Below are 13011 nucleotides of genomic sequence, written 5' to 3'. Positions count from 1 at the left end.
AAATCATAAGCATGATAGTAAGGGTATGTATTCTTTATCTTCTGTTGCCAATCCGTTTTGTTATGCTACTACTATTATATGTAGATTTTCAGTTTTCTTATGCTGCAAAATCATTAGAATTTAATATAGATTTCCTTCCCATAAAAAAGTTTCTACCACAACGTTAATAGATCTAATGAGAGTAAATGGAAGAAATTCACACTATGTTTGAGCATTTTTGGAAGGTCAAAAGAAGAAATGTAGGCTTTCTCGAATGAATCTAGCATGGGGCCATCTGAAGTGGGTGGTCCTATTCCCCCTGCTCCTGAAAATATCATGTGCAATCTCTCCATGGTTGTTTCTTCTGCTTTTGTTTATGGTATGAACTCCCTAAGAAAGTCCCAAACACTTAACTTTTCTTCAAGTATGTCGTAAAAAAGACTCTTATGAATCATGGGTAATCAAGGTACAAGAAGTACAACTCGTCCAACAACCTGGTCCAGGTCTCTTTGCCAACTAGATGTAATACAACTTCCACAATTGGGATCCATCTCAATAGTGTTTGTTTTATCCTGTTGTTGTAGTATATGTCCTGCTATAGAAACAAAGGTGTAATAAATATCTCAATATCAAACAAGTTCTTGGATATCGAAAATAATTTTAGGGCAAAATCCTTAGAATTTAATATAGATTTCCTTCCTATAAACAAGTTTCTACGACAACATTAATAGATTTAATGAGAAGAAATGGAAGAAATTCACACCATGTTTATGAATTTTTGGAAGGGTGAGCAAAAAATGTAGACTTTCTCATAGGAATCGAACATGGGGCCATATAAAGTGGGTGGTGCCACTTCCCCTGCTCCTGAAAATATCATTTGCAATCTCTCCATGGTTGTTGATTATGATTTTGTTTCTGGTATGAACTACCTCAGAAAGTCTCAAACCCTTGAATTTTCTTCAAGTAAGTCATAAAAAGACTTATGAATTGTGGGTAATCAAGGTGGAACAACTACAACTCGTCCAACAACCTGGTCCGGGTCTCTTTATCCACTCGATGTAATACGTCTTCCACCATTGGGATCCATCTCAATAATGTTCATTTTCTCCAGTTTCTGCGGTATATGGCATGTTATAGAACCAAAGGGGTAATAAATATCTCAATATCAAACAATTTTTTCGATCTTGAAAATAATTTTAGGGAAAAATCTTGAGAATTTAATATAGATTTCCTTCCCATTAACAATTTTCTATGGCAACATTAATAGATTTAATGAGAAGAAATGGAAGAAATTTAAACCATGTTTGAGCATTTTGTGAAGGGTGAGCGAACAAATGTGGACTTGGTCGAAGGAGTCGGACATGGGACCATCTGAAGTGGGTGGTCCCACTCCCCTTGCTCCTAAATATCATCTACAATCTCTCTATGGATGTTGCTTCTACTTTTGTTTCTAGTATCAACTCCATGAGAAAGTCCTAAACCTTTGACGTTTCTTCAAGTAAGTTGTAAAAAAGACTCTTATGAATCATGGGTAATCAAGGTACAACAACTACAACTCGTCTAGCAACCTGGTCCATATCTCTTTGCCTACTAGATGTAATATGTCTTCCACCATTGGAATCCATCTCAATAATGTTCATCCAGCAACTTGGTCCAGATCTCTTTGCCAACTGGATTTTACACGTCTTCCACAGTTTGGATCCATCTTAATAATGTCCATTTTCTCTAGTCGCTACAGAATATGGCATGATATAGCACCACTGCTCTTACATAAATGTGGTGGGTGAGACCCATTTCTTTGACTCCCACCATAGATCTTGCGGAAAGCACCAACTCCAATCCCATGTCTCAGATAAATCTTGCGTGTCATAGAAGATGCTATGACATTATACCAATCAAGATCATATGGAACAAGTTCCTTGAATGTGGCAGTCTTCACAAAATTGGTCCAATGGGGAATCTCAATCATTTTGGAATGCTTGGGATGGGCAGTGTAAGCCCTAACGAATTTGTGAGGTGAAACATCTTTGATAGTACAAGTCTTGGCCATGGAAGCTCCTTGCCACTGGTTCTCTTCAAGCTCCAACCAATTATATATCGCTTTGTTTATTTCCTTTTGTGTAGATTGTTTTGGAGTACAACACATGGCAATAATCTATTTGTATTTAAATAATAAAATGAAGGGAGTAATAAATTATACCATTATATAAGGTGATTGGTTAACGATTTTTTTGGCGTAATGACTGCCCATAGTGTGTATTGTGTTGCCTTTGTGGGGTTTTTACACATCATGTTAGACTAGTGTGGGTTTTGTGAGAAAACTTCTTTATTTTTGTGGGTTATTTGTGGTTCATTGATGTTGTTTTATCATATTTCTAATAATTTTTGGGTATGTTGGAATAAATTGATCCGTTTTTTTGGATGGGAAAAAAACATTATATTTAAATTTTAAGTATTGGGTTTTATTCAGGGAAGAAAGTTAACCTTCCTCTTAGTCCGAAGGTAATAGGAAGGTTGTTGGTATTGGGTGAGCCTTTAATATAGACTCACTTAAGATCACAACAAGTTACTCTATTCCAAAGTGTAAACATGTCAAACTTAGAGACTTGAACCTAGGTGGGGAGGATAACATCCAACAACCCATGCTAAACTCAATTGACAAAAAAAATTTATATTTATTTATCATTTTATGTTTTTTATGTGTTCTTTTTTAACAGTGGGAAAATGTATCATAACTTAGTTGTTAATGTGTTTTCATGTGTTATGTTGAGAAACAATATTAACAATAATATATATTTAATTTGTGGTATTTAAAAATATTTTATCACATTATGAAATACATTTTTTTCTTATTAACATTAAGTATGAGAATTGATTTTCATTAGCATATAAAGCGTGATGCTCCAAGATATTTATGTCAGTAAAGGCATCCATAGAGATATATTAGAATTAGAGCATAATTTTGTATAAGCACCTTTATATGTTTTAATTTTAGCCAAATATTTTAATGAAAGCTAGCAAGAAATGGTTCCAATAAAGATTTTATTTTTAGTGCATTTATAATACTTAGGAATATTGGTGTACTAACATGTTTTTCCTTCTTTGGATTGACCCACAATAACGAACTTTGAGTGTGTGGGTCAAAAGAGTTTCTATATTAATAGAAAAGATATGTTTTTCTTAGTATACATAAAGTCAACAATATGCCTAATGGTCATATGCTTAAATTATTGCAAATTATAGAATATGCACACTCATTTTACACCACTATCATTAAGTGGATCATTCTTACTACCACAAATTCCACCATTTTATATAAACTGCATTCATTTTTCTCCATTCTCAATAATGTAATCACTTGTTATTTCCAATGGTGCTTCACAATTCTCTTCATGACCATTGAAACATGACTTTTTTCGATGACATAGATGATCCATTTTGAGGTAAGCATGATGTCCAAAATAAAATTAGTTGTCAAAACTAATTGAGTTCTTCACAAATCCCTTAAAGATGCAATTTGGGCATCCATGAACATTGAGACTAGTAAAAGTGCCATATGTAGGAAGATCATGTATTGTAAACAATAAAGAAGCTCTTAAAGTGAATTGAATTGAATTATCATCACTTAAAATTTCTATTTCTTCAATTCATTTCCACAATTCTACTAGCTCATCAATTAATGCCTCTAAATAAACATCAATTGTATGTAAAGTTAGACTTTTTTTCCCTAGTATAATCAATGGTGACATCAAGGAAAATGGTTTGGATGCTAACCATGGAGGCAAGCTATACTTTATTAAAAAAGATGGCCAAGTTGAAAATTTAGTGCTTTGATCTAAGAAAGGGTTCACCCCAACTAGAGCTAAACCCAACCTTATATTGTGAGGATCATGGGAAAAATTAGGTGATTTATTGTCAAATTCCTTCCATATCTTAGAATCAACCACAACTAGTTATTTTCCTTTGATGCTCTTATTTTGGTCATGCCATTGCATGAGATCGACAATGTCTCGACATTTGTACATTGAAAGCAATAGTGGGATTAATCGAAAGTGGTGAAGAACCCTTCTAGGAGTTGAATAGATATACCTAAATTTTTACATTGTAGACGAATTTTGAGACCCCCCTAAAAGGGTATCTAAATTTTAACATTGATTTTGGATTCATATACCCCCTTAAAGGGGTATCTAATTCCAACTGCATTGTTAAAATTTAGTGAAATGTAACCCTTTAGTATCAAAATTACAATTTTCCATTTCCGAAGTGACACAATTATAAATGACTACCACATATGACTAATTCATATAATTGTTTTACTTGTTAGTTGGTCATATTTTTATTCATGGACTATTAGATCGCTTATGTTAATCATTTTTAATTTTTTCACTTATTATCTAGTCATATATTTTAGTCCTAAACTAAATTAACCATATAATTTAGTTGCTTTTGATTGGGTCACTTATTATATAGTCATATACTTTATCCCTAGACTAAATTAGTCTTTTAAGTTAGTCATTATTAGTTGTGACACTTAAAATTTGTCAAATTTAGTAGTTATTAGCTTGAAATAATTGTGGTGACTAACTTTTTAGTCACGTAGTTACTAATTTCTCATTTTGCACTAGTGATTATATTGCAACTAAGATAACTAAGAATGGTTTGATGTCTAGCAAAAAGAAAAAGATCCATAAGAAAATGATGGTTTGGACAAGTATTTTGATGATAAGTAAAGCTTAAGATGGGAACTCAATCCAAGATTATAAATTGTTAGTGTAGAAAAAAAATTCTCATGAAAAACTAGATAATCAATAGTATAAGTGCGTTGCATCAAGGACTGAAGTGAGTTTTAAATTCCATACACCATTGTTTTGAGTTATTCAACTATTCTACATTGTTTTTTTTTTTTCACATTTAGGGTTATGGAGTTGATCCATCATGACCATTCTCATTATTGGCACCATCCTAAAGAAAAGAGCTAATCACAATTATTATTAGAAATAAGAGAGCCAATGTGTCTAGATTAATTCAATCTTGCATGAATAAAGTCATACTAATATTTCTCAAGTATCAAGATGTTTTAAAATCTAAACCTGAGCAAGGAATAAAATTAGAGACATTGAAGGTAAAAGAACAAAAAACCAAAAAAAAAATCAGAGATGTAATTGTATAACTTTAAGCTTTCCAAGAATAATTTTTGCATCTTCTTGGACTCACATGTAATTATAAAGAAAATTGAATTGGGATGTATAGCCTGAAAAAAATGCCATTTGGCGCCATGTTGTCTGACCGACCCTCTTGACACTAGAAACAAGGCACATAGTTAATTTAAAAATATCATTCAGAAACATGTTTGTCCTTAAAGGGATATCAAATGGTAATGAATGCATCTCTTCCTGAAGAATTTGCATCCTCTTGTTCTAAACTCTTCGCAATATAGAGATGAATCTATCGTAAAGGTTTCCCTTGTAAAACAATGAACAATTGAATACTCAGACTCTTCAATTGAGGATTTTAACTACAATGAATATGTTGTTTTTTGTTTTCATTCTTATCTTGTTCTCCATCCTCAAAGAAGTCCCATTGTAAACTTTTACATGTTGGAAGGCAACCTGTTGCGATGTTCATCATCATTGTTTTGGAACATTTATGTTAGTGTAACTTTCTTAAATTTAACCTCTCACTACATTCTTTAGCAAATATATAGAAATTCAAATTCTGATTGTATTTCATTGTCGATATATTTGGCTTCATTATTGCCTTCCACATTTCCCCACTCTTGCACCTCCTGGAGAAATTAATAGTATTTATATTTTGTGTGAAGCTTGGTGGACCTACATTATTTGAGACAATTTAATTCCCCGAGACCTGGTGGGAACTAGATTCCACTCAAACCAATTAATCAACATCTCACGAGTAAAATAATATATAATATTATAGTAATATTGAATTATCCTAATTATGTTATAATTAATTTTATTATAGTACTATCTAATATTAATTTCAATGACATCTTATCCTTTCTTATTCACTATACCTGCTAATTAGTAATATAATTTAATATAGTTTTGATAATGTTTTTACACTTATGAATATTTTCACAGTTAATTTGATAATAAAAATTTCTAAAAAGTTGTGTCCTTATTGATATTTCCAATGACAAACACTTCACCCATCATCAAGTAATGCTTTTTGTCCTTGAAGATGAGTGAAACCAAAACACAAGACATGTAAATTAAAATCACAATTTATCACAATTTTCCAAAAATATTTATCATCAAATAATATTTTCAATTAATATAATATAAGTAATATTAATAAGGTTAAGTCTTTATTCTTGAAGATCAAAGAATGCAAATATCGTAGAACACGCAGTCATTGATGACCTGGCAAAAAATGGAAGTCAGTTCACGTATGAGGTTGTTTTTGATGATTCAACACTATGAAGGTGGGCACACAATATTTACTACTCTATATGTGTTGAAGATAATGGAGAAATGTATTTTAGGAGAGAGTATGGAGAAATGTATTTTAGGAGAGAGTCGGTTCATTGGTTATGTGTATGCCTCAGATTAGGATTTAGTTCCTACTTCTTAGGTAGCTGTTCTAACTTCCCTATATGTGTGTAAACTATATATTCATGATTTGTAATGATGAGCATGTAGAGCGTTATGCCAGAGGCAATCTCCAAGTAAATCCCTCACCTAAGAGCTTCTTAGTTTATTGAATATATTGTTTGTCTTCCATTTTTAAAATGGTATCGAAGCTTCAGGGTTCAGTGAGGGAAAGTGAGAATACTTGGGTGACTAAGAGTGCCTGGTGGTTGTAGTGTGGCCTTAGTGGTGGTGGCAGAAAAAGTTTTTGCTACTGATTAGCGCATATTTTCGCTCAAGAAACGTGTTGTTTTTTGTTGGCCGCACCCTTCCTCCATAGAAAAATGTGTTGTTCGTTATTCACTCTAAATGATTTCGACCAGCATGCTCGATAAGCATAGATCTAGCTTTCAATATCGCATTTCTTGGTTGACTGGTTGTGACAACGTGGATAGCTGCAAACTGATTGAGATTTGTTGTTTGACTGTTGCGTAGTTCTATGGAGGTCTCTAGTAGTGTGGATATCGTGGTCAATCAATGAGCATGGAGGCTGCTGGGAAGCTGAGCAAAGGAGCTTGGATGTGGTGCAGTGAGTGGATCTGCAGCAATGATGGATTGCTCGGTGTGTTGCAACTGAGTTGATCATGGATCTACTAGTTGTGGGGTGCGCCATTGAAATTTCAAGTCTCTTGAGACCCACAAGGCCGAAGTGCGTAGCTTCATCAAAAGCTTTTGTTGCTTGGAGGTTGGATATGTGTCTAGGTGCAACAGTGAGAGCCAACATGTATGTTAGTGGCATGAATATTTGACCTGTGTGCAGTGGCATGGAGATTTGTAGCATCAAAGATTATCTAGTGGTGGTCGTTGACATTGCAAATCATTGTGGTGGAAGCTATTGTGATAGATCACTCTGGTGGAAACTGTGTTCTATTCCCTCATCCCCACCATCTCGCTTCAAGGTCGGAGTGGTGTTGCTGGTGCCTTGAGGTCAAGAGGTGTTGTGTGCTTGTTGGATACACCTGTGACGAGTGGATGCTCAGAGGGTGTTGCTGCTCCCTCGTCCTCACCATTTTGTAGCAAAGCCGAAGGTCCGTAGTTTGATCCTGCATGGAGGCCGAGAGAAAAAGTCTACGGCTTGTTTTATTTATAAAATTTGTTTCGGGTTATAAAAATTGTAATATTAAAAACGTTTGGTGCATACATATAAAAAAAGGAGTCATTCTTTAAAGAGAGGAGGTTTTTTTAATTAAAAAAAGGGGATATTGTTTTTTTTTGCATGCAATTTTTTTTTGGGAGAGCAATCGTTTTTTTCTTAGATTGCTCCTTGGATCTGGAGATAGATCTGTCTTTTAAGTACTAGAGGTCGAAATTTTTTGAGGGAGACATGTCAAGATGAATAACCAGATGGAAGAGGCATATCTGAACGAGAGAAATAAGCTTGATGGATCTAATTACTCGAATTGGAAATTTATGTTGCAAACCCTACTGGAGGGGAAAAATGCATGGGCGATTGCAACGGTGATGATTTGAAGCCAACCTTAGCTGCAAGTGTAACAACAACAACAATCAAGGACTCGGAAAGGGGAGAGAACAAAGAAAAAGTGTTGTTAAAATTGTTAGTGAAAGATTGTATTATCCCTCACATCTGTGAATGTAAATCATCAAATGCCATATGGAAAACCCTCAAGGACCTGTACAAGATCAAAAACAGAAACCGCCTGCTATTTTTGAAAAGAAATATTATCTCCATTAAAATGGAAGAGAATGAACCAGTGGCTATGTTCATCTCTCGAATCAAGGAGCTCATAGATAAGTTGGGCGACATAGGAGAGAGAGTGTCAAACACTGATCTGGTCATAATTACCATGAATGGTATGACTAATGACTATCAGATGTTTATCATAGGCTTTAATGCGAGAGATAAAGCCCCCAATTTTGAATAATTGACAGGAATCCTGATGGAAGAGGAAGAGAGGCGGATGACCCTGAAATTCTAGAGTTCAGATCTTGCTCTAATGGCGAAGAAGATGCCCTTCAGAGGGAAGGAAAATGTAGGAAAGAAAGGGGCAAGTAAACCACAGAGAAAACTACCTCAAGGTATGTCCTCAAACAAACATAATTAAGGAACCAAATGCTTTTATTGTGGTAGAGTTAGTCACATAGCTAAAAACTGTCAAAATAAGAAGTTTGATGAACGTCATCATAAACATAAGGAGCATGCATGAGATTTTGTTGATGAAGATTATAATCAAAATCTGATTCTGTGTTTTCTGTTGAGGATGATGAAGCATAAGCTTGGTTTGTGGACTCAGGAGCTTCGACCCACATGATAGGTAATAGGCATTGGTTTGAAAATTTCAAAGAGACCAATAATGGAGAAAACATTTATCTTGGAAATGATAAAGGTTACCAAATAAAAGGGTATGGTAATGTTCCTGTCGTATTTCCTGATGGAAATATTTGGCATATTCAAAATGTAATGTATGTACCCAGAATAAAAAAGAATTTGATCTCTGTTTCTATGATAACAGATCAGAATATTAAGGTAGAATGTTTTAAGTCATATTGTGTTATTAAAGATCTATTATATTGTATGAAGCCACCCACATCAGGTGTTCGAGTGGGAGGTTTGTACAAGTTGAATGTGAGAAGTGTGCCACACCAAGCTTTGACCTCATTAGTTATGACTACAAAAGAGTTATGGCATCAAAGATTTGGTCATCTCAATTTCAATGACTTACTGCTACTTCAGAAATGAGGTATGGTCAATGGTCTTCCTGTTTTAAACAATGTTCATGTCAATTGTAAAGCATGTGCTCTTGGGAAGATGCATAGGGATGAGTTTCCTACAAATGTAAATAGAAAGAAGAGAGAAATAGTAGAGGTTGTGCACACTGATTTGTGTGGGCCGATGAAAACTAGATCATTAGGGGTTGCCTATTATTTCCTATTATTTGTTGACGATTGCAGAAGATTTACTTGGGTATATTCTCTGAGAAAGAGTCATACTTTTAAATATTTTAAAGATTTCAGAAGCATGATTGAAAAATAGACATGAAAATTCATCAAAAGTCTCCCCACGGATCAAGGGGGAGAATACAAGAAGGTGGTTTCATCACATATTCCAAGGACCATGGAATAGTTTAGCAATTCACAGTACCCCACACGCCTCAAGAAAACATATTTGTAGAGAGGAGGAACAAAACCCTCGTGTAGTGTGCTCGAAGCTTGTTAAAAGGTAAGAATATGTCTAATGGATTTTGAGTAGACACAATAAATATTGTAGTACATTTGAAGAATAGGAGTCCAACAAAAGGAATTGATTTTAAAACTTCATTTGAAGCTTTATTAGGTTTTAAGCTTGTAGTTAATCATTGAAGAGTTTTTGGCTCCAAATCTTTTGCTCATCTTCCAAAAGAGGATAGGAAGAAACTGGTTTCAAAGGCCATTAAATGCATTTTTGTTGGGTACTGCACAGAGTTTAAAGCTTATAAAGTGTTTAATCCTTCTACTCATAAAGTGTTTTCCAATAGAGATGTGGTATTCCATGAGCAGGTTGATGATGGAAACCATGAAAGAAGTAATGAAGATTGGAAAATACCTTTGCTGGTGGAAGATGTAAGTGATGATAGCGACAACCATGAGAAGCAGCAGTAGCAATAGAAAAGGGAAGATGTGGATGGTACATATGCAGACAATAGACCAAGTCCACCAAGGGATGGTCAAAATAGATTTGAAGTTAGTCCACCAATTAGGAGATCAGGTAGGAAAATTCAGTTGCCAACAAGATATAGGGATCATGCTCTCATAACTAGTATGTTAAACATTGTTGAACCCTCTAATTATAAAGAAGTTAGTCAATATAGTGAATGCAGGGCAGTGATGGAAGAGGAATATGAGCCATACATAAAAATAAAACCTGGGATCTAGTTGAACTATCTGAAGGCAAACAACCCATAGGTTGCAAATGGTTATACAAGCCTAAATTTAAAGTAGATGCACACATAGACAAATATAAAGCTAGGCTGGTTGCAAAGGGGTACTCACACAAAGAAGGCATTGACTATGAGGAAGCCTTCACCCTTGTAGCTAAAGTAAATACAATTAGAATGTGAATTACTTTAGCTACCAAACATCATTGGATGCTACACCAGCTAGATCTGAAATTTGCGTTCTTAAATGGGGAATTAATAGAAGAAGTGTATTTAATGCAACCTAAAGGGTTTGCTAAACAGGGGGAGGAACATTTAGTATATACATTGAAGAAAGCATTGTATGGACTAAAATAGGTAGCCAGGTCGTGGTATGATAAAATTTATTCATTTTTTGTACAACATAGTAATAAAAGAAGCAAGAATGACCCTAACCTATATATGAAAAGGAACAAACTGTTTTGATTTCTTTATATGTAGATGATCTTATCATTACAGGAAATGTTGATGAAGTCATTAAATAAATCAAAGAGTAGATGTCACAGGTTTTTGAGATGAAAGACCTCAGAGAGTTACACTGTTGTTTGGGTCTGGAAGTCTGGAGGGATTTTGGCCAAAATTTTCTATCTTAGGGAAAGTATGTCATGAGTCTACTGAAGAATTTCAGAATGGATTAGTGCAAAGTAGCATCAGTGCCTTTACAACAGAACAACAAACTTCAGAATAATGATGGTACAAAGGAGGTTAATGCAACACTCTATAGACAACTAGTTGGGAGTCTAATTTAATTGATTACAACTAGGTTGGATTTGGCTTTTGCAGTTAGTGTATTGAGCCAATTCATGTCAAAGTCTCTTGAGAATCATTAGGCTACAAAAAAGGCATCTTAAGGTATCTTCAAGGAACCTTAGACATTGGTATTAAATATACTAATTCGTTTGATGTTAGATTGACAGGTTTTCCAGACTCAGACTAGGTTGGGAATCTAGATGACCGACGATCCATAACAGGTTAAGCATTCAACATTGGGTCTGGGTTATTGCATGGAGCAACAAGAAGAAGAACATTGTATCATTGTCTTTAGTAGAAACAAAGTATCAAGCAATGTGCACAACAACATGTGAAGCAGTTTGCTTGAAGAGACTTCTCCAGGATGCTGATGAAGAACAAAAAGATGCAACTGTTATCATATGTGATAACGAGAGCTCAATCAAACTTGAAAATAATCTAGTGTTTCATAAAAACATGAAGCATATTGATACACAGTTTCACTTTGTCAGGGAGAAGGTTCAATCAAAGGAAATCCATATTGAATATTGTAATACTTGTGACAATGTTGCAAATATTTTTACTAAGCCTCTTGATATAATTAAATTTGAATTATTTAGGGAAATGTTAGGAGTACTAGTGAACCCCTTCTCCACTAGGGGGGTGTTGAAGATAATGGAGAAATGTATTTGAGGAGAGAGTTGTTTCATTGATTATATGTATGCATCAAATTAGGATTTAGTTCCTACTTCTTAAGCAGATGTTCTAACTTCCCTATATGTGTGTAAATTATATATTCATGATTTGTAATTATGAGGATGTAGAGCATTCTATCACAATCCATCTCCAGGTGAATCCCTCACATGAGATCCACTCAATTTATTGAATATATTGTTTGTCTTCCATTTTTAACAATATGTACATTAATGCTAGGGGTTGTATATGTCTATAACTAGATTTAAGTAGGTTAGCAGTGACTATATACAACACCAAACATTAATAAGCGTATAGATATGCATTGCTATGAAGGTGAGGTTTCTTATCTGACTAAAAGGCTATTCTTTATCTACTAATTCCATTTTGTTCTTTTATCCTGGATAAGAATGTTAGAAAAGTACAGGAGACAAAGCGTGAATTCACACATAAAACACGAGATGTTGCTTTTCTATTGATCACACAAAACATGATGCTTACATTGAACCCGGTGAAGGGTATTTCATTTTCCAACTAGCGACTTGCCTAAAATATCTTGACATACATTCACATTCAACCACACACTAAAAGTCGTCTATTACTTGACTTGACTCAACACTCAAATACTCAACCACTCAATCACTCAGTTAATTGACTCTCTATGTTTAGCCAACTTCTGATGCAGGAGTAATTATCTTATTTTAACAAAGAATGTTGTTGTCGATATTACTATATATGCATCCTTGTGACAAAACTTTTCTTTGTGGTTTAATAGTGTTAAGTGTGAAGCCAAATTCACGCAGTATTCTAGATCCTTCTAGATTAGATTTTTCTAGATCTCCAGGATTCTAGATCCTCCTACACCGCCAGTGGTTTCTAAATCATTCCAGATCTCCATCTGAATCACACACAGGATTCTAGATCCTTCTTCTGCCTCTATAAATTTGTAATTTATCTGGCCAAGGAAAGCAAGCCAAGGCCCAAGCCTATTATGTAATGCAAAGTGATTTATGTTCTCCAGTGATTGTTTTATCTATTCCGTTGTTTCT

At 34.5% G+C, this 13011-nt stretch overlaps 1 pseudogene; it reads right to left on the bottom strand.

The window, feature by feature from the left end:
* Positions 1 to 976: 976 nt before the first annotated feature.
* On the bottom strand, positions 977 to 2029 carry LOC149210761 (small ribosomal subunit protein eS19z-like; annotated as a pseudogene).
* Between the last annotated feature and the right edge of the window lie 10982 nt (positions 2030 to 13011).

Source organism: Pinus tabuliformis, chromosome 1_2, assembly GCF_031772625.1.
Source record: "Pinus tabuliformis cultivar Carrire ecotype Pingquan chromosome 1_2, CPIR1, whole genome shotgun sequence".
Lineage (NCBI taxonomy): Eukaryota > Viridiplantae > Streptophyta > Pinopsida > Pinales > Pinaceae > Pinus > Pinus tabuliformis.
Note: the sequence above shows the minus strand (reverse complement) of the source record. Positions and strands in the feature narration are given on the sequence as shown.